The 21720-nt window shown below is 39.8% G+C and overlaps 1 protein-coding gene across 6 annotated transcripts in view; it reads left to right on the top strand.

Moving 5' to 3' along the window:
- Window positions 1-9839: 9839 nt before the first annotated feature.
- LRP6 (LDL receptor related protein 6) overlaps window positions 9840-21720 on the top strand; it is a 112228-nt gene continuing 100347 nt past the window's right edge. For 5 of the 6 annotated variants that reach the window (XM_086610482.1, XM_086610481.1, XM_086610484.1 and 2 more), the window contains exon 1: window positions 9843-10228. The gene's annotated coding sequence lies outside the window, so the exon portion shown is untranslated. Of the gene's footprint in view, window positions 10229-21720 lie in introns of all 6 variants that reach the window. The other variant, XM_086610483.1, reaches the window with a different exon arrangement.

Consider the following 21720-nt stretch of genomic DNA (forward strand, 5'->3'; position numbering starts at 1 on the left):
ATATAATTTTGCTTAATCAAAAATCATTTGTTTTCCTCCTCTATAATACCGAAATGTAATTTTCTCCTTTGTATTTTTCCTCTTGCTCTCTGCAACCCTCGCAACCCAGACGGAAAACAGCTCGCATGTTGGGGTTTTTTGGTTTTGTTTTTTTTTAAACTGCTTATGCCTTCAGAACTCTTCAATAATAAGCATTCTTCCCTGTCCATTGGCAAAGAGTTCAGGCTTCTGGAAGGTGGCCAATGTGTTTGCTTGAATTCTGGAAGTTAAGAGTATGTGGAAGGTAACAGAAATGCCAGGTGTTATAGCATTTCATACGTTTTTTTTTCTTTTGTTGTTCTGTCAAAGCAGTGAATAAAACCCTTGCTTGTACTCATAGTATTAGTGTTAATTAAAATGTTAACACTTTGGAAATCCAAGGTCCTCTTGTCCACACACGGATTAATAGAGTAGGAATATTAAGAGTAATAGAAGAGTAGGAATTTGTAAACCTCGTAGTGACTCTAATTATGTCCATTTGGAAAATGCACTAGTGTTGTAATAACTCTGAAACTTAATTGAGGCTCAACAGTTAGCCTTCACCCTGTAGGTAATGGTAAAATTCATAAGTAAAATAATTCCAAGTTGTGTAGTTTTGTGTTCATGGGTTTCACAGAATCACGGAGTGTTAGGGATTGGAAGGGACCTCGAAGGATCATCTAGTCCAGTCCCCCTGCCGGAGCAGAACCACCTAGATCAGATCACACAAGAATGCATCCAGGCGGGTTTTGAACATCTCCAGAGAAGGAGACTCCACAACCTCTCTGGGCAGCCTGTTCCAGTGTTCTGTTACCCTTACTGTGAAGAAGTTCTTCCTCATGTTTAAGTGGAACCTCCTATGTTCCAGCTTAGATCCGTTTCCCTTTGTCCTATCATTGGATGCTAGTGAGAAGAGCCTGGCTCCATCCTCATGACAGTCACCCTTTACATATTTATAAATATTAATGCGGTCTCCCTTCAGTCTCCTCCAAGCTAAAGAGACCCAGCTCCCTCAGCCTTTCCTCATAAGGGAGAGATGCTCCACTCTTTCTTTGGTTTCTTTGTTTTTCTTTTGAACTACCAGAAATGAGTCATATTCAATATGAAAAAAGACCAAATTGTTCACCTTTTTCAAGGGATCCTGCGTATGTGTGTGTCTTGGTTTGTGTTTTTTTTTTTTCTTCATATGTCACTTCATCTAATGTAAGCATGTTGAAGATTCGATGTTAATAGTGCTGAGATGTGAGTGTTTTTGAGAGTTAAAAAAATTAAATCATGTATGTCCAACTGTGTTTCAAAAAAAAAGTGCAATAATTTTTGAAATTCTTAAAGTTCTTGCAGATCTTTCCTTGTCCTTTAAAAACGGTCCCTAACTGTTCATTTGAACTGGAATTGTTATTTATTATATTAATCTGTAGTAAACCTAATAGTCTTTAAGAATTTGGCTGTTTAAAGTGTAATTTTAGTTTGAGAACTCTTTTCCTTTAGTTAATGGCAAGTTGTTTTAACCTCGCACTAGGAGTATATTCTTTTAATTTTCTTATAAAATTATTTTCTAGTTCAGTGTGCATCCTTCATATTTTTGCAAAATTGTTGATACTGTCTTGTCTTGAGGAAAGTATTTTACCTGCACGAGAAACAAAATCTGTGGAATTGTTTTACTAGTTGGAGATATGGCTTATTTTATTCTTAATATTTGTTATGATGGATGAACTGACAAAGATGCTGTTCCCTAAGCTTGGTCTGAAAGCGTACCATGAAGAAATCATTGGATAGCCGGCCTGTTCTTTGAACAATCCATTTCTTGATCTGCAGAGAAGCAGAGATGTAGATGTGATAAGCCTTTGAGGCAGTGCTGCTGCTTCCCTCATCCCCTCCTCCCACAATTGGTCTCACTGAGGGCTGTCACTTTTGTGGTGTACTCATCAATGCTGGCAACTTTTTCTGTTTTATGGGTGATTCTGTCCTCCAGTTGGGGTCTTTTGTGCTAAATTCTGTGTTCATGCTTTACAGCAATTTCCTAATAGTGCTTCAGAAATCTAAACAAACAAAAACCCCCAGCCACAAACCGGAATAAATAAATTAAAAAGTTGTTTTGTTTTTTTACCTGATGAGACAAACTGACAGACTTAAGAAATACTTTTTAAGTATTAGGGCATGGCAGCTCGGATAAATTGCTGAAAGTTGTCTAAGGGTAGCTCAGTGCCTATGAACTCCTTGTCAGTGTGGAAAAAGGCTTTGTTAGTTTAAAGGTAAACCAGTGTGGTGCTGCTGCTGCTCAGTGTGGATTTTTTTGGTCCACGTGGAACTATTGGCAATCTGGGTGACACGCCTTGGCTAGGGCTATTCCCACATGGTGTCTGCCAGTGTAACTGTGATCCTCCAGCTATGGAGCCGCTCTTGGCTGGATGTGCACCCTAAACATGCGTGCTATCTGGGTTGGAGCAGCTCATGAACTGTGATCGCTCCAGACTAGCAACAAGCTTTGGAGCGTTTCCGTCTCAGCTTGCCAGGGTACAAGGTGTATCTTGCAGCCTTTAGCCTTTCTAGGCTTTGGGAAACAGGCTGCCTCTGTCGCAGCACCACAGCATTGTGTCTCAGTGCTCTCGTTCAGCGGAGGGAGTTAGGCAATGCACAGTCTTTCAACAGCTTCATGAGGGATACGATGGAGGCTTTTGGTTTATTTTCTTACTGTTAGAAGCTCTGTAGGAAATGATGACGCCAGAAGGTGTGAAGCATAGTGGTTTTTTTCAGTGTGATCAGGTCGTCTTATCTGTCATCATACGGCTTTAGGTCTGGATTGCAAAATATCATCCCTATTCAGATGTGGGACTCTAATTGGTGCAGTATAGCTAGTATATAGATTTCTTTTTCCGCAAGAGCAAAGGTGTGTGCTTGGGAGAACTGTCAGAAACATACCTTGCAGACAGGAGATGCTTTGCAGCAGTCTACATGCATACGAACTTTTTCATTAAAGAGATTGTGTTGATTTAAGCATGGGTGTTTCCAGTAGAACTAGGGAAGTATTGCCAATGTGCGCGGAACTGGTATGACTTCATCTGCAGCACTGTGTGTTATCGTGACAACTGTTTGAGAAACTGAGAGAGTGTTGAAGGAAGGTTATGAAGACACCTGAGGAAATAAGTGTAATGTTGAGTTTCTGCAAACGTTAATATGGATCATGGTGCTACTTGGTCACACATCCCTTTGAGCCTTCCTACTTTCCAGAGTGCTGCTGACCCAGGAGAGTGTACTGTGCTGCTGCCAGGTCATCTTTATTTTCTTGCCACTTTGTGGCTCCCTCTTGTAAGCAGCAAGGTAAAAGAAGGAGGTGGTAGTGTTATATGAGAATGTAGCTGCAAGCAGATGCCTGACCAGGGAGCATAGCTCTCTGCTCATCCTAGGCTGTTGTCAGCAAAATAGATTCAACATATTAAGTTATAAAGATGTCAACTGCCAGTCAAAGTGGTATCTTTTATCCCCATGAGAGTGCAATGGAAAGAACTTGAGAGTAGGAGAGTCTGTGTTACGGAAAGATGAGCCGAGTCCTTTCCCTTGCCAAGACAGTGAATCAGTGTGAGTGTGCTACCTGACACTGAGGAGATATTCTGTGATAATTTGGAAATCATCAACTGCTGGCCCTGTAGCTCTGCTGCCTACAGGATGATTTGGCGGGCGATGCCTGCTGTTCAGCAAGTTATTTGCCTTTGATATGCTGGAGTATTTGGTGTACTTCACTTGTGCTTTCGCTGTATGTATTCTGCTTGGCCTGTTGGCTTGTTATGCCTGGGCCTAGTATTTCTGTCTTTCCCTGTTCTCTGCTTTTTCCTTCCTCTCATTCTCTTGCCTCCATCTATCTAGCTCTTTAGTAAGAGAAGTTTTTTCCCTGTTACTCAGCAGGCTAAAGAATGACTTACTGCCTTTGTGTCAGCTAGTCTTGCAGGATATCTTGGTCTCCAAAGTTCCTATCTGGCCAAAGGCCTGCAAAACCAACAGTAGAGGCTTGGTGCAGAATCCAAGTGCTGTTGTTGCTGCTTGGTGTCTTCACTTTTGTGCTGATGTTACTCATCTTGTTCACTGGCAAGCCTGGCTGTTCCTATGACCTTTTGAGTTACCATCTGAAGAGCCGTTGGATGGCTTTAGCAAATGGAATACACATTAGATTAGCTGAAAAGAGGAGAAAAGATCTTTTCTGACAAACTTGGGCTACCTCATGCTTGTTTACTAAAGTTCTGGTTGCCTGCTTTGTCCTGCAAATATATTTGTGAGAACAAGGAGGTTCAGAGAGAAGGGAGCGCTCCATTCACAGTTAAGGTGGAATGGGGCTACTGGTAAGTCAGTTCATTAGTTTTCTTAAAAACACTGTGTGGAATTGTGAATTGTGTGGAATAAATCAGGAAAGGTACTGTGATGGAGCACTTGGTGCGAAATCCTGGCCTACTGTTTGCTGTGCTAAAACTCTTACGTATTTCCTGGTGATGTTTTTGTTGTTTGAAAATATGAACCATCTCTGTGTAAGTTTTTTAGAGGCTGGATCCTGCTTTTTGGGGAAGCTTGTGTTTGTTTGCAACTCCTCTCTTCTGATTTGATACAGGTCTCCTAGGCTTTTATTCCCAATGCTACCTCAGCCTTTTCCGTTTTTGTCCTCCAAACTGAGCATCAAAACTCAAACATTCACAGAAAACAAATATACAGAATTCTTTATAAGCATAAAAATTGATGAAGAAATTTGAAACCTGGGGAGTGAAGGGAGAGTCCTCACAACTGACTGTGCCAGAACGCTTGTGTCTGTCCAGAGAATTTGTTCTTGTGTTGGCTCTTTGTGGGGCATCTTAGGAATGGGGAGGATTGTCTTACGTACAAGGAGTTCTGTGTATAGAAGGGTTTTAAGGAGGTTGCAATTAATATTCTTTGCTGGTTATCTATACCCATTTATCTGCTTTTCCTTCTCTTGTAGGCTAATTGTGGGTGCATATAATTCTATCAAGGCATCTGGCAAATCCTTCATGCTTACTGTGCCTCATCTAGGACAGTGTGTATTTGCTTGGCATGTCGCATCACTACGTCTCCTCTTTTCCAGTCCTCATGTTTGCCATCCTTGTGGCAGTGTGCTTGGTAATATCAATTCACCTTTAGATGCTCAGAGTTCTTCAGCAAGAGTTTTAGAAGATGGGAGATTTTCTCTTCCCAACTCAAGGACATCATCTTTGAATGTAACAATCCATGTTTTTTTTACCAGTGGACTCCAATATGGATGTTTCTTTCCACAATGTGAGAGATTTCCCAATATTACTGGCTGGGACACACTGGGTTTCTGGGGCAGGTTACTACAACTTATGGTGGCCACCTCTTGTCTGGTGCATCCTGTTCCTAAATTGGAGGTTCATGAACAACTGGTTCAACTAACTTGTCAAAACTGCTGCAGTCTTCCCTTTCCCTGGTGTGCTAGTACTTACGTTTATCTGATTTTGTTCTGAACTGGTTCTGGATTTTGCCTGGCTAAAACCTACTTTTTGGCAGGTGGGGGAAGAGCGCAGTAGCCTTCTACTGGTTTAGCTCCCTGCCTTGTCTCACTGTGGTATGGGACAAGTGCTAGTGCCAACGCAAAAGAGAGGTTGGGAACTGACAGCTGAAAGCAGAGCCAGGGAGAAAGGATGTGGCTGCAGTTGCATCTTGAGCAGATCTAGCAGGCTGCCAGTGAAAGCAGGGAGAGCTGCTCCCCCTTCCAACTCCCTGCTGCTTGCCTTATGTTAGTTTCAGAGTTTGGATGACTTCTTGAGTCAACTCGCTAACCCAGTCAAACCTTTCGCTGACATAATGATTTGGATCAGCTTGGGGAGGGGCCCTTAACTAAGTGAGGGAGTAGAACAGCATTGCTGGGGATTGGAAATGGGAGAAAGGGTTTGGGGAAAATGAGATGATGCTAATTGTTTTAACCAGCCTAAATTCCACATCAGTGAAGGAGAATGAGCATGTTGAAGGTACCACTGACCTCGTGGCACCCAGAGCTGTCATGGGTCCTTGAAAATGGAAAGGGAACAAGCAGGAACTTGTGGAAAAAGCCGTTGGACTAGTTAAAGAAAAGCAGAACAAATAGTGACAGCTTAAAGTAGCCACTTAAACACCCAAAAAAATTGACAAAACCCCCATTTTTAGCTGGTAAAGTGATCTTTTGATGTTGGTTCATCACTTTGCATCCTGTGGGCTGCAGCATTTTAAGCCAATAACAGAATATCAGATGCTCACAAATCAGATGTACAAAGCATGACTTCAAGTAAACAACTGTTAGGGAAACCAGACTTCAGTATCTTGGGGATCAGCAGCTTTGAGTGTGCTAGGGAGAGAGATGAAGAGTTGTAGCCAAGAGAAATATTTGGTGCAAGAACTGAAGTTTGGTGGTGAGAAGGATGCTGATGTAGAATTCTAGTTGTAAAGGTAGGGCAAAAAAGGCAGTGGCTCGATTTTAATATTGAATGTAGTTAGCTTAGGGAAGGCGTTACGTGAATATTGGAGTGAAGAAGCAGTTATGAGCAGGAGTTTCTTAGGATTTAAATTAATTTTGTTGCAGTTGTGTTAAACTTTAGTTTTTGTAACTTGTGTTCTCTGAGCAAATGTTCATTCCTGGTGGATACAAAAAAAAAAGCTTATTTTGTAACTAAGCACAGCTTTTACTCGGTATTGGGTAGTTTAATTAGAAGAATAAACTACATGTAGATCTCTCAGGTGATAGAGGACATGGTAATATTCACTACTGTTTCATTTGTTGATTTCCAAGATGGGTGTTTTTTCTTTTAAGAATATGTACTTCTCTTCAATGTATTCTAGTTTGATGCAGTTAAAATATGTGTTTTTATGATGTCTATAGAAAGGGAAATAGAAACATATATAAAGAGTTCAGCTTTGACTACTTAAAAAAATAATCTGAGTTGTATCTCTTTGCCCCATTATAACTCCAACTGCGAAATAGTTCCCTAGCTTTGAAAGGAGTTTCTCTTGGACTTCTTCCCTTAGGCTATTAGTATAGTTCATAACTGCATGAGTCAAGAAAGCTGTCTTCTCAGTGTCCTGTGCTGCTTATAAAGTGAGTTACATGGGGCAGGATGGGATCTTCTGCCACGATTTTCCTTTTAGCATTGGTGTTTGAGTCGAGTAAATGGCAAAGATGATACTAGGTACTAATGCTGCCAACCTCAGTAAATGGGTTTTATAGGATATTGAAGCCTTCGTGTTTTCTGAGAGTGGTTGGAGGGAGTGGGGGAACTAACCTGTTTTTTATTATTTTGGTGATGCATACTTCATTCCTGAATGTCGCAACAAATTGGAAAGCTTAATATCCTCATCTGCCAGCCCTGCGGAATGTGTTACAAGTTGTGGCTTTGAATCAATCTGCGTGAAACTACTACACATCCTCAGTGTAGCTGTGTTTCTTCTGAGCTGTCATTCAAATAACTTGTGTCATTTACGAAAAGGATGTTTTCTCCAGTCCTCCCTCAGCCAAATCGGAGCTCCAGCAAGGAGTGAATAACCTGTGCAGTGTGGTTGTGTTAAGCTCAGCAGTGCCTTCAGGCCTCGGTGATTACACTTGACATGCCTGGTGTTCCAATTCAGTGCATGCTGTGTGCATGGGTACTCTTGCTCCGTGTTGCACATAATAATGGAACCTGTACTCTTTTGTACGTGGATTTACCTTTTTTTCAAATGCTGGGCATGCTGTCTTATTAGCTAGAGCTCTGCCAGTTGGCTGCACGCTTTCCCATGGTGCACTAGATGACATTGAGCTTGCTATTAACTAGATTTTTCAGGTGACAATTGTATGCAGGCTTTAAAAAGTAGAGGGTTTTTTTGCATGTCTATTTTTTTACCACTTTCAGTTTATTGAATGCTTCTTTCTGAAAAACGCTGTCATCATAAGCAACCTGCACTTTCAGAAACTCTACTGTAATTAATTTTAAATCTTTAGGGAGTGGGAAATTATGCAAGGAAGGGAAAGAGGTAGCAAAGTAAGGTAATAAACTTACTTAATATAAGGATTTTGTTTTCTAATTTAAAGAAGTCTACCCCTTCTCCACAGAAATATGATCTCTAAACTGAATGTTTTGCTGCACAATAAAAACTTGCTTTCTGGAGGGGGGAATACAAATTTCGCATTATTAAAACCAACAAAGCTTCTTCCCTCCTCCCATTTCAGTAACTTTCTATCTAAAGATTGTCATAAATCAATTTATGTTCAGCGTTTCTAAAATTAGGATGACAGCCTAAACAATTTAGTAGAGCTTTTTAGTTGTTGTTGTGAGGTGGTTTTTTTCTTTTTTTTTTTTTTCAAAAAAAAAAAAAGAGAAAAAGTTAAAAGCTTCCAAACATACATAGGAGAAATTGTTTGTTTGGAGGTAGATTAAGGAATTTAGCTTCTTCAGCTTCTCCCAATATGCATGTGGCAGTGTCTTTGATAAGCAGTTTTATGTTAATGTGGGGAGTAGTCCGATCTCAGAAACAAGCTTTGGAATTTTCTGAAGCATGTGTTAGTATTTCTAATTTTGGTATGAGTTTCTCATAGAAGGAACTGTATCTTTTCTGGCAGTGTAGCCCTTGACATTATTCAACCATGAACATCTTTGGTTCTATAAATGCAAGCCTTTGGGTTAGGATGTATATCCTGCTGGCAGTTTAAAGTGCCCACCTATGCTGATGACTAAGCCTGCAAGATTTTTGTTAAATTTGTGTAGTGACAGGTAGAGGAGCATTTAGTATGCCAATCACGGTATGTATCTAAATGCTGCTGTGCACCTCTGTTGCTACAGTATCTGAGTAAACACAGGGAAAGGTAGAAATGTTTTCTGATAGTGAGTTTAAAAGGATGTGATTGTCTGCTTTATACAATTGTAGTATTTTTTGCCTTTTCTTGAAGTAGGAATCAGGCTGGAATTTTCATATTGTTATATATAGCTCGTGGTTAAGGACAATTAAACAGCCATATTATGTTTAACAAACTCTCTGTTTTCATGGTTACTACTTTTCATTAGTCATCCTGGCTGTTGTGTATGAAAAATACACAGACCGTGCAAACGGATAGGGTAAGCAAATAAAGCATATAAAGGTTTTGGGTTAGACAACTAAACAGGAGTGGTGGAGCTGAGTTTGAAAGAATTCAGCGTTGTCCATTCCTGTAGATTTCTTTTTCTCCCTACCTCCTCATACCAATGTCAACACTCTAAATAAACATTCATCTCATGCTGTGCAATGAATTTTATATCTGTATGTATTATTTGTAAAATATCTGAGATACGTAATTTTGGAGAATATCAACACACAGGTGGCTTCGATAGCTTGACATGAATTATGCTTTTATAGAGGTGGGGTATATATTACTAAATTCTAGCAAAAAAAAAAAAAAAAAAAAATCTTTGCTCAGGTGGGCCAGCACTGAGTGCTTAGAAAATTGCTTTATCCTTGTCTTTCAGATTCTTATTTAAGCATCCTTCTCTACAGAACAGTGTTATTTGGGCACTTCAAACCTCCAGTTTCTTTGTTCTCTCCCTTCTTTAATCTTATTTTAATAATGCACAGCCCAGAATAATGAGCTGCCCATTATGAAGTTACCATCTTGAGTTGTAGCTCTGTTGAAAGGCTTCTAGTCAGTGCTTTTTAGTCAAACTTCAAAATGTCCCCCTCACCTTTTTTTTTATTTATTTTTTAAAAAATTTCTTTAAATTAGTAGTTATGGCCTAATGCACCATCATAGTGCAAGTTGTGCTTAATATGAGTGGTGTTAATGCATCTGTCTGTCCCTCCCCCACCCTTTGTTTCTCCCATTTAAAGCTGCCCCACTGTTGCTGTACGCGAACCGACGCGATCTGCGACTGGTGGATGCTGCCAACGGGAAGGAGAACGCCACGGTGATTGTGGGTGGCTTAGAGGATGCAGCAGCAGTGGACTTCGTGTTTGTAAAGGGGTTGATATACTGGAGTGATGTAAGTGAAGAAGCCATTAAACGAACAGAATTCAATAAATCCGGGAGTGTACAAAATGTGGTCATTTCTGGACTTCTGTCACCTGATGGGCTGGCGTGTGACTGGCTGGGAGAGAAATTATACTGGACAGATTCTGAAACAAATCGGATTGAAGTTTCTAATTTAGACGGATCACTGAGAAAAGTTTTGTTTTGGCAAGAATTGGATCAACCCAGAGCAATTGCCTTAGATCCTGCAAGAGGGTAAGTCTTTGTTAAGATAAAATAATTACAAATTTAAAATTTCTACTGCTTCTTGGTTGTTGAATGATTTTAAATAAGTGGTGGTACTGTTATTGAAGTTATCCTAAGCGATTTTGCATTATTTGCGCCTCTTTGTGAGTGTAATTTGAAAACACTTTGCACTTCTGAAATTGCATTCATACTGATTTGTGCAGAACTAGGAATCGTCAGACATTTAAAAAAGTACTGGGAACTTATTTTGGCAGTAGTGCAGAAGATGAATAGAAACGGAGAAGTTCAAATGCAAAATCTGAAAAGCCATCAGCTGCCTGTGGACAGGATTATGCCTCTCTGCAGTGTCAAGTAGCAGTATTTTTTTGAGATTTTTCATTGTTGATATTTATGCTTTACTGAAACAGCAGAAGAAATGAGAGAAATCAATACAGTGCATTAAAAACAATTTGAGACATGTTTTAGCACTTAACCAGAAAATTTACATAAAAATTCATCTCCCCACCTTTCAGGGAGCCTTTGTTTTTCAAAGTCCTGTGTTTTGACTTAGCTCATTCTAGAACAGGTCTAATTCTTGTCAGCTCTCCTTTCAGTCCGTGGATGTGACTTAAAGTATAATCTTTTTGTTCAGTTCTTGAGACAAAGCTGTGGTTGCCAGAAATGCTAGATTCAGTGGTGGTTTTGGTGTTGTCACATAAATGGCTAGCTTGAGGTTACCCTGAAGGTAGTCTACTGTGATAAAGTGACTGGTCTCCTGAAGCGAAAGACTAATGGAATATCCTTGATGCTGGATAATCTTTTGATATCTTTTTTTATCTGTAGTGTAGATGTTATTTATACTATCTTTTTTCCTGAACAAGCAAGAAAATGAATCTCTTGTACTGCTGTTTCACATACGTTTTTTTTCAGTCAGCTTTTCGGGGGGAGAAATCAATGCATTGTTTCTTTGGGAAGATGAGGGGTCTTTTAGCTGCTTGAAGCTTATTTACATAATAATTTGTCGAAATTGTGTTTGGGTCTTTTCCTCCAAAAGAAGGAAGTCTCTTTGTAAAACATGGCTTATTTCTTGAACTTCACAGAAGTACCATATCTTGAATATTTTCTTCCATGATTCCAACAGGCCTTTGACAATATATAAACAGGAAAGATGTTTCTTTTTCGTTACCTATATTTCCAGCTTTGGAAATAACAAAAGGATAGATTTATGCTTTTCCTATCTTTTTACAACTTATAAATTGTAGCCAATGATAGCATTAGTTTTATTTTATTAGATTCTAAAACTATTTAAGAAGGCAAGAGAAGATGTAATGCTCATGCCCTTTCCACCCACCATGCCAAAACTGAGAGAGAAAAGGGAGGAAAACCAAAACACAATCAAAGTGGTTTTGATTTGGCTTGTAGCCAGAGAGACAGAGATTCTCGTTAGTTAGGAATAATGCACTATTGTCAAGCCAGTTGGTCTTTTTTGGTATTTTAGAGTATTTGTATTTTCTGAATATGTACAGTAGTATGCTCAGTGATCAAAACTAGATGATTGTGTATTCTTGCACTCTTTCATAATACTTTACACAAAGAGGAAACGACAAGAAGAAAAATGAAATAGATCAAAGGTAAAGTGAACTCATAACTTCTTCCATACTGATGATCTGTTAAAGCAGTAGGAGTAAACACTTCAATATGCCTAGATTTAAAAAAAACCAAAACAACTCAAAAACCTCAAACACCAGCCCCTCCTTCCCCCAAACAAATGAAAAAACCCAACCAAAACAAAAAAAACCACTCTTCAACAACTGTAATTGAAGGATAAAATATTTTTTTCTGAATCTTTGTAGAGGTCAGAAAGTGTTTATATGAAGAGTATGTTTTAGAATGGTGATACAGTAATATATCCACTTTCTGTCTTGACATATTGCAGTTGCAAAAACTGCATTTGTCTTATGCAGTTTTATGTCAGAATACCTCTCAGCTTGTAATAAATCTGGTTACATTTCAGAACTTCCTCCAAAGCTTGAAACATAGGTGGAAGAGTGGCATCAGCACAGGCATATAAATAAAAAAAAAAAAAAATCCTCGAACTGTTCTTGCATGCATGCTGCTTTCACTAATATTTACATTTTTTTAGCCCTGTAAATGTCTTTTGGTTTCGCAGTGCTGCCTTGCCGACAGTGGTAGGAATACGCCATGAAAGGATCTAAGAACAGTTAATAAAATCTGAAACTTGGAAAAGCAAAACCCCTCTCATTTTCCTGCAGTCTAATCCATCTCCTGTTATGCTCAGTTGATGGTTATTCCAGATAGTTTACAAACTCTTGCAATTCATGAAAAGAAATGATTTAGCAGCAAAATTTACACTAAAGTCATCGCTACCCACAAGTTTGATTCTTCACTAAAGTTTATTTGTCGAGTGTAGTTGATCTAAAGTGCGATACATCAGGTATTTCACGATCAGGTTGATTTAAGTACCAAACTACTTGTCCGTTGTGTGCGTGTGTGTTTATTACATGTGTCCGTTGTGTGCGTGTGTGTTTATTACATGTGTCCGTTGTGTGCGTGTGTGTTTATTACATGTGTCCGTTGTGTGCGTGTGTGTTTATTACATGTGTCTGTCTTACTGAAAGCATGAGAATGCCTACTTTGAAATGAAATACTAAAACCAGTATAAGCTAGCACAAGTACGTAGTCATGAATAATACATGTTCTTGAGAGTGTCCCATGTGGAAAAAATTAAATGTTTCACCAACACCCTGGTCTTTTTAGCAACCCATCCTTACCTTTAGCAGCTTATCCTACCCGAGTAGGATACTGAACGGGCATTCTCTGAAGGTCACTGATCAGTGCTGGTTTGATAGTTGGGAGGAATATGATTGGACGCTTTCAGAGCATATTACAGCAGCAGTAGTGGTGATTAAAGAATAACTGGTTTGGGTAACCTTTGCTGCCACTGCTAAACCATTTGTTAATTGTGTGTGAGGTTATATGTATAACTGAAATACTGGAGTGGAAGTTAGACTTGCTTCTCGTGTCTGTTATCAATAATGAGAAATGCAATACATTTAATACTGGAAAATGTTTCTCGGTTGGTAACTGAGACACAGCAGTCAAGTCTAATTTTTGCTCTGGTGTTTTTGTCTAGGAAGCCATCAGAATCTAAAATGTCTAGACTCCTCTTACTGGCCATCTCCTATGTACGTTTTGAGGTTTGAGCTTCTGTGATAGTTTGTGTGGGGGGGTGTTCTGGTGGCAGGGGAGGGGATTTGCTCCCTGTGCCACCAGATCTGAGTCCCATCCCCCCCGGGGGAGGTTGAGCCAAGGCGGCGCCTCTGCGAATTGCCCTATTTAAGTTGGGACAAAGGGGCGGGAAAAGGGCTTTTTGCTCAGGAGCGAGGAGAGAGCAGGAGGGCGCTGCCCTCTCTCCCGGCTCCCGGCCGAGCGGCCGCTCGGGCCCGGGCCGGCGCCATGTGCTCAAGATGGCGCCGGGGGAGCCGCATGGGGGACTCGGTAAGCGCCCCACTACCGGGGTGCCCGCCGGGCCGAGCTTCCCCAGAGAGGATTAATATCTAAGAGAAGACAACCACAACGACCGGGTCAGCAAAGATGGAGCAGGAGGAGGTGTACTGGAGCTGAGGCTTCCCTTGCAATCGGTGTGAGATGGCAGGCGGCCCCCCTGCAGCCAGGGTGTACTCGGCGGAGCAGCGGCCCACTCGTGGCCTGTGGAGAAACCCACGTCGGGAAGGAGATGCCTGAGCCCAGGAGAGGTCGTGGAGCAGGGGATGCGCGACCAGGTACTGTTGATAATGGGGCATGGAATGCACGACGAGGTCGTGGAGGCATCTGGAGACCGTGGGACGACCCACGCCGACGCGAGTGGCAGCAGCTCCCTAAGAGGCCGAGACTGGTAAAGCCCGAACTGGTGCGATCCATGGGGAGGATTGCAATCCTGCGGGCAGGACTTACTTTGGAAAAGTTTGGGGACTTTGTGAGTAGGGGATCCACCGAAGCAAGGGAAAAATGGTGTAAAGACTCCTCCTCCTTTAAGAAAGAGGCGGCAGTGAACAACATGGATGAACTGACCTGTACTCCCTTATTCCCTGTCCCCCTGCGCCGCTGGGGGGAAGGCAGAGCCAGGAACGAAAGGAAAATAGGGGGTGGGGAGGTGTTGTTTTAAGATCGGGCCTCGTTTTCTCTTCTTCCTCTCAAGTAACCGGTTTTCTTGTTCCCTTGTGTCTCTTGTAATTGTTAATAAATTATTTCGTTTTAAGAAGTAAGCCTGAGTCATGTTTTGCCCGAGACCATGGTTGGTGGGTGCTCCCTTTCGGTTCTTGTCTCGACCCTCAGTCCAAAAACCGCGACAGCTTCTCATTTCTCATGTTCATACACTACAGCTTACTTTACTTTTTTCTACTTTAGTTGTCTTGATACTCAGTAAAATATTGTGCGTGTGCCAGGAGAGAGAAGGGAGAAGGGACCTCAGGTGAAGAGGAAGGGAATGGGGTACTTGTTCAGCCTTCTTTTGAAGTGAGCCGAGGGTTTCAGGAAGGCTTCTTGGTCCTTGTCATCCTTTCTGAAACTGTTTATTCCTGACCTGTGTTAAACATGAGACCCTCTTAATAAGATCTGCAGCTGGGAATAACACATACTGTGACACTTTAATGTTGACTTTTTGCCAGGGGAAGGCCAGGTGTTAGACCAAGTGCAGGAGAATACCAGATTTAGAAACTGTTCACATGAAAGTTGAGCAAGTGGAAAAGAGCTTTTTCTGCCTCAGCACTCCAGATAAAAAAAAAAAAAAAAGACACATCTATTCAGATTCTTGAGCAAGTACTGCTTGAAAATACAATATTGTATATCTATACTGCTATTTCTTGTTATTTTTTAAATTTATACAGCCCTTTTGTCCTCAGGGGAAAGACTTCATTACCATTGTTACAGTTCCTCAAAAATGGCTCTTTAGACAACTTGATCAGCTTTCTTCCTAAGAAGCATTATCAAAATGAACTGGCTTTTCTCACTTAGAGGTGTATTGTTCACCACAAAGGGAAATTTAAGTGCCTCCTAGAAGTGCTGACTAATTGCTTACTTTTCAGGACATGTTTTAAATCAAGTGACTCTATAGAGTTACCTTAGTTGTTAAAATCTTGTAAAGCTTTTGGGTTGTAAAGGTTTTCAGTTAATGAATGGAATTAGAGTACAAAGAGCTACCGCACTTTATGACAGCTGAAGTTGATTTCTGGATGAAGTACTTTGCATGTTGGGGAAGATCTTCAGATTTAATGCAAGCCCCTCCCCCAGGAGACTTTTGGGGTTTTTTTTATGCAAAACCTTTGCAGAGAATACATATGCTTTCTTTCTTTATGGACCTAATTCATTTCTTTGAAAGTTGGAAACTTACGTCAGAGCGTGTGGAGCACAAAAGCATCTGCACATCGTAACAAAAGATTCATGGGAACTAGTAGTATTTGTTGCTGAGTGGTAGATGTTATACAACAATATAAGGAATGGAAAAAGGACAGTTCTAATTACAGTTACAGTATCTTTGATTTGGGGGGGGAAAACATTTTTAAAATTAAAAAATTCAGAATTTCTTTGTAAATACCTGTTCAGTGAAGGATTTTTTTTTTGTTTGCATGCAAGTTAGTTTATATTAAATGGCACCTTAGATGTAAATTCCCAAAATAATGCAAATAACTGAAGGCTTTGCTTCATAGCCTCTCTTGCTTGATGCCACCTCTCCCTTGAGGAGATTGCTTCTGGCTGAAAGTCTATCACTGGCTCCTCCAGTGATACTAACATATTTCACAGGCAGCAGCTTAGTGCACTCAGCTAATCATTTGCTGTATAGCCTAGCCTGTGCAGTAAGGAGTTAATTTTGAGGTTTTATAGGTGATTTATATGCAAGTATTAAGCTGATAGGAAATCTTCAGACTGCTGTGGTGTTGGCACATAGATACGTAAGGTGTATTCATTCTTTCTTCACTTAAGGAGGCCCTGTTGATTAGAAGGTGGTGTTGGTTGCAAATACATCACTAAATTCTGGTAACAGCTAGGTTATTAAACAACCCAAAAGGAATGTTTTGGTGCCTTAATAAAGCTAACAGAAAAGATTGCAGTAGTATTGCACAGGTTGTCCTGATGACACAGCATCAGGAGTGGCCTGCCTTGGCCCTCAAGCTGCATGTAACTCTTGGAAGATCTAAAATGCAACACCAATGTCACTAGTAGCTGGGTGATCCCAGCACAGGGACTGTTGGGTGACTTGAATCTCTAGGCATGGGAGACTAGAAATCTGAGACGATTGCCTAGGCCAGGATTATACTGCATGATTCAAAACCCAACAGCATGCAAAGCAGCACTTCATCCTGCAAGAGGCTGGCATCTGAATTGTCTTTGCCATCTTCTGCCTCAGAACTACTGTAACTCCCTCTGCTTCTGAAGTATAAGGTGTTTGGGGTTTGGCTTTTGGTCCTATGAAGACCTTTGAGGCTTCTGAGAACAAGACCAGACACTATTCACTTACAGTTATAGCGTGGAATATTAACTCTAGTTTTTTTTAGTTTGTTTTCTTTTAATCTCATTGACTGTTCGTTTTGAAAAGTTCTTTCACAGAACTTTGCAAGGTTTGTTTGAGATTTGTCATATATAGTTCATGTGATGCTCATTTGGAGTCCAATGGTAGAATGTTTCCATGTGGCTGGATGCTAAAATTGTGAAGGTGTCATTTTATTGCACAGCTCAAAATGTTAATTTTTCTCTTCTCTTTTTGCCTCATCTGAAGGAGGTGGTGAAGGAAGGTAATCAAAAAGTAGTGAGAAAGCCACGTATTTAAAACAGAGTGAAGACTTGGAGATGTGACCTCTCTTGTAAATCTTGCTGTGCTGGTTTTAGATGTTACTGGCATTGACTGCCTATCCTCACCCCACTGCCAGAGGTTCCTAGGAACTCGGCGGAACACATTCACTAATATATTTTATTTAATTTTCAGGTGTTTTACCTAATTTCTCTTTGTGGAAGAAGATGGGAGAGATTTGACTTGTTAGAAATCAAACTAGAGTGCACAGAATTGATTAGTGCAGGACAAACATTTTTCTTACAGACTCAGATATCTTAGCATTGTAGATGCCTTTAGCTGTAGGCAAGTTTGAAAACAGCCTTTCATCTCTACCTCCTTTGTTCAGTGCTTGGTCTAGAAAACAAGTCTGTGGACTGGATCATTTGAGGGCTGTGCTTTCCCTTCTGCCAACTTTCCTGTGAATAATCCAGTAGCATCTTGAAACACTGTAGACTTTGTCAAAACACTAAGTTCATTGGCTTTTTTTCACTTCATGTCTTCAGTTTCGGACTTGTTCTAGTGCAGCTTGTGAATGTGGTATGTTGAATGACAGTCTGTTGACAATTCCAGGTAACGTTCAAGAGGATGATTTGGCCCGTTCCTTAACGCGTACCTCCGTGCTGCAGTGACAAGGGTGATAAGAATTAGTAAACTTTATGCAACTTGCTGTAAAGCTGTATAAATGCAATATTGCAAATGCAAAATGCAGTAAGTTGCAAAAATATATATCAATGTGTACCTCAGGTATTTGCATTCAGTGTTTGTTTAATAAGTTAGAACTAAGTATTTAAACTGAGGTAGTAATTTCTGGTCTGCATGAATAACCTTTGGTGATGAGTCTTTGGGCATGCTTCTGTTTATCTGCATTTTCAATCCTGACGATTATAACTTGGCATCTAAGTCTAGACTATGAAGACCTGTTGTATTTAAAAAAATAAATTGTGAACAAACAAGTTTTCACTAACAACGTTTTGAATGAAGCTTTATGCTGAGTGAACGTGGGGAAAATGATTTTCAAAATAATGATTTTAGACTTCTGGTAAGCATTACTAGCTAGATGTTAATTAAAAATGTTTGTTCAGACACTTTTAAAAATTAAAATAATCCTTAAACACCTTTTAATAACTATTACAGTAGAGAGTTACAATCTGGTATATTGTTAGTTCTGTGTTCTTGCTTGAGAAGTTCAAAGTAGCATTTCTGTTAAGGAATCAGAGTGGCTTTAAAGGAACGTCTGTGCTATTTCTGGGGAAGGGGCCAGAGTAGAAAAATAAAAACCAAATAATCCTTCTCTCCCCCTAGATATAACTTGGATAACTTGGCAGTGTTTGTCAGGAAATCATTACTTCAGAATCCATGGAATCTAATAAGACTTGTAGGAGAGAGCTTTCGATTGCTTACTAAAACCATTGCATCTGACTCAGCTTAATAATTACAAATTGCTGCAAGAAATTATTTTTATGGGAAAAGTTTTGTTTGTAATCTACTATTTCAAGGCAGGATATTTTAGAAGGGATTTTTTTTGGAAATGATGAGCCTCATAGACAATGTGATAAAGCAGATCTGCACGATTTCTTCAAGAAAGCTGATAAATCCACTTGCTAGCATGATTTGAAACAGACTGATAATATTTTTTAAGTAAACTATGGATTAACTTTGTTTAAAAAATGAAAATTGTAGCACTTGACTGTGTGAAAGTTCAGCATGATAAACAAATAAAAATGTATATAGAAGAACTATCTTTATTTGACTGCATTCTTGGAAAAAATAAAACCATCCCTGTGGAGAATGAGTGTCTTTCAGAATTGTCTTCTCTGTAGAGCAGTCAGATAAAATGTCACGGGATAATACATAGCACAGAGGATGTTGAGCAAATGCAGCTTGTACAGTGCAGCTAGTAAGAAAGGAGGACATACCAGGGACATAAAAATTTGTGAGGTGGTGTAATAAAATACCTAAATAAGTGTTTCTAAAACTTGTGCAGTGACCCCAGGACAGGAGAAGGTGGTTCACATAACAGTCAGCACACCAGGGTTGTTAGCCAGTCCTGTATCTGAAGCCATACAGTTCTACCTTTCAGGATCTGTGTATAAAAGACCTGAAAATGAGCTGAGCAAAACAAAAGTTAGTGCTTTAGGTTTCTGCTTAATGCTTGGAGAATTACTCCTTTTAACTCTTTGTTGTAGGACTGTAGCCTCTCTGTCGAGTTTCTGGTCCGTCTGTTTCTTGGATATGGTATGCCCCCTTCCAGGCTGTTTTTAGAACATCTGGCCCAGTTGTGGATGTTTCGTAATAAAATAAAGCAACAGAAAAATCTGGGCCTTGTCTGTGGGAGCAGAGTCACTTCACATGGGCCAGTGATGCTGTTCCACAGTAATAATCTAGATTTTAAATTGTGTGCTTTAAATGCCTATGTGTGGGTAAGAATGTGTATGTAATATGTATTTGTGGTGTCTGTGTCTAGTTGTATCTTATACTTGAAACATGCTGGTTGTGTTGTACCTTAAAATCTAAAACCCAAACAAACCAACCCCCAAAACATCTCCCCCCCTTCCCCCCCCCTTCCCCCCCAAAAAAAAGAACACCAAAAAAGCCCCAGCAACCTGAACCTCCGCAGATGTCGAAATCTTTTTTTTCTTGGACTGATGAGTAGAAATGTAAAGAGTAGTAACACATTTTCGGGACCTTAATGCTCTAATTACAATCCTTCTAACTCTACTCTCTTAAAAAAAAAAAAGTCTGCATCCATTCTGAGTCTCTCTTCCCCCCACCCCCTCCTTTCTTTCCCCAAGGTTCTTTAACACATACTTTACATTTTCATTTCTCATGGGAACCTTGTAGTTTCTCACTTTTACATCTTAATTCCATGTTTCAGCATAAAGTATTACTTGCATTAAGTTTTCTCTGTCACTTCAAGCAAGAAGTGGTAGATAGGAGATTATGCAACTAAGAGCACTGTTAAGTCATGGAGCTTTTTTCTAAATAAATCTATGTAAGTGTGAAATTTATTTTTCTTATTTAAAGGATAAGTATTATCTCTGCTGTAGCAGGTTGTCAGAAATTATCCTAAAATTAAAGAAAGCTGTCTTGAAAATTAGACTTGCTTGATTCTTTTGCTTTGTATTGTAGTGATGCACAGAAATATCTTCAATTCTCGAGTAGAAGATTCTTTTACTAAAAATGCATTTATTTGTTGTAGAATAAAACTGTATCTTAGATCATTGCCTAACTTCTAGTTTAAACTGGCAAACTTCTGAGTAAGCTGAAATAAAAGATGCTATTTTGATATTTCTTTTTTATTTTCAGCATGCATTTTCTTGTGTTCATTAAAAAAAATAATCTTTCTGTGAAGTACATGTTTAGATCTAGATATAAGCATGGTTAATCTGAGGTAAAAATTAAGGAGAGAGAGGGAGAAATTGGTCAAGAGGTACATGCAGTTTAAAAAGTAGTGGGCTCCGGAAGATCTCAAATTGTAAGAAGATCCTGGAAGAACGCTTTCAAATGTGTAAAACAAAACTTGCCTATTTCTTACTGAACTATGACGGAGCTTGAGCAGTTGGTAACAACCCAGAGTTGTCTGGGTTTATTGTCATGTGTATGTTGGTAAACTGGTGCTTCACCTGATCATGAGATCTCACACAAATATTCTTTTAACTGTATAAAGTATGGGTTGTGTGTTGAATTTACTGTGCTTTCCTGATTAAACAGTTTGTCGTTTTATTGTGGTAGCCTGACACACTATCTTAAACAGCATTTAATAACATGCCTATTGTGGCCGGAAGTGATGGCTGGAGATTCTGACTGAGAATTTCTTTTGGCCCCTAGACATGGATAAAAGTAGTCGTTTGACTGAGGAGAAGGATTGCTGGATGCGATGTTTGGGCCAGCACTCGTCGTTGAGCTGGCAGGCGTGGAATGGCTTGGCTAAGTAGTCATAGCAAAACCAGAGATTTGTTTTAGTAAAGGTCTGATAGTGGCTCATAACCACTAAAAGCTTTAGCGTTAAATAAATTATATAGTCCTAATCAACGTTTTATAGCTACAAACCAAATTTGGATTTAAAGAGATGGGTACTGTGAAAGCATGAAAGTACAATGTGTTCTTGAGGTTTGACAGAAATTTGTTACTTAACTAGAGAATTGTCTACTTGTATAAAAATGTTCTTGTATTTCAAAGGCAGAAGTGAGACTCAGAAAACTGAGTTCCTAAACCGAGGTCTTTATATTAATACATTTCCTTTAGCCTCATTAAAATCAGTGAAATCTCATCAGCTTATGTAACCAGAGCATTTTGCCCATTGTTTAGTAAGTAGCCAAAGGGCAGTCTTGTCGATAACTATGAAACACAGAGGGGCTCTTTGCTCCCAGTCCCAAGCTTCCCTGTCTGGAGCAGATTCCCTATAAACTGTGGCCCGTGGCTCTATTATTGCATATTCTGTCTTCTCTGTACCCCCTTCATATAAGATGGATGCTATCAGCTGATCTCACACGTAGCTAACGAATGTTAAAAAAAGAAAATCCAGGTCAGAATGCAGAGGATTTCTAAGCATCATCTTTTCAATGTCCAGCAGGACATACCTGAAATGGAGCCAAGCAATGACTGGGAGAAAGGCTCAGTGATTTTTGAGTTTTGATAGGCTTTATGGTCAACTGGGGGCTGTACCAGCAGTCTT

Source organism: Tauraco erythrolophus, chromosome 4, assembly GCF_009769465.1.
Source record: "Tauraco erythrolophus isolate bTauEry1 chromosome 4, bTauEry1.pri, whole genome shotgun sequence".
Taxonomy (NCBI): Eukaryota; Metazoa; Chordata; class Aves; order Musophagiformes; family Musophagidae; genus Tauraco; species Tauraco erythrolophus.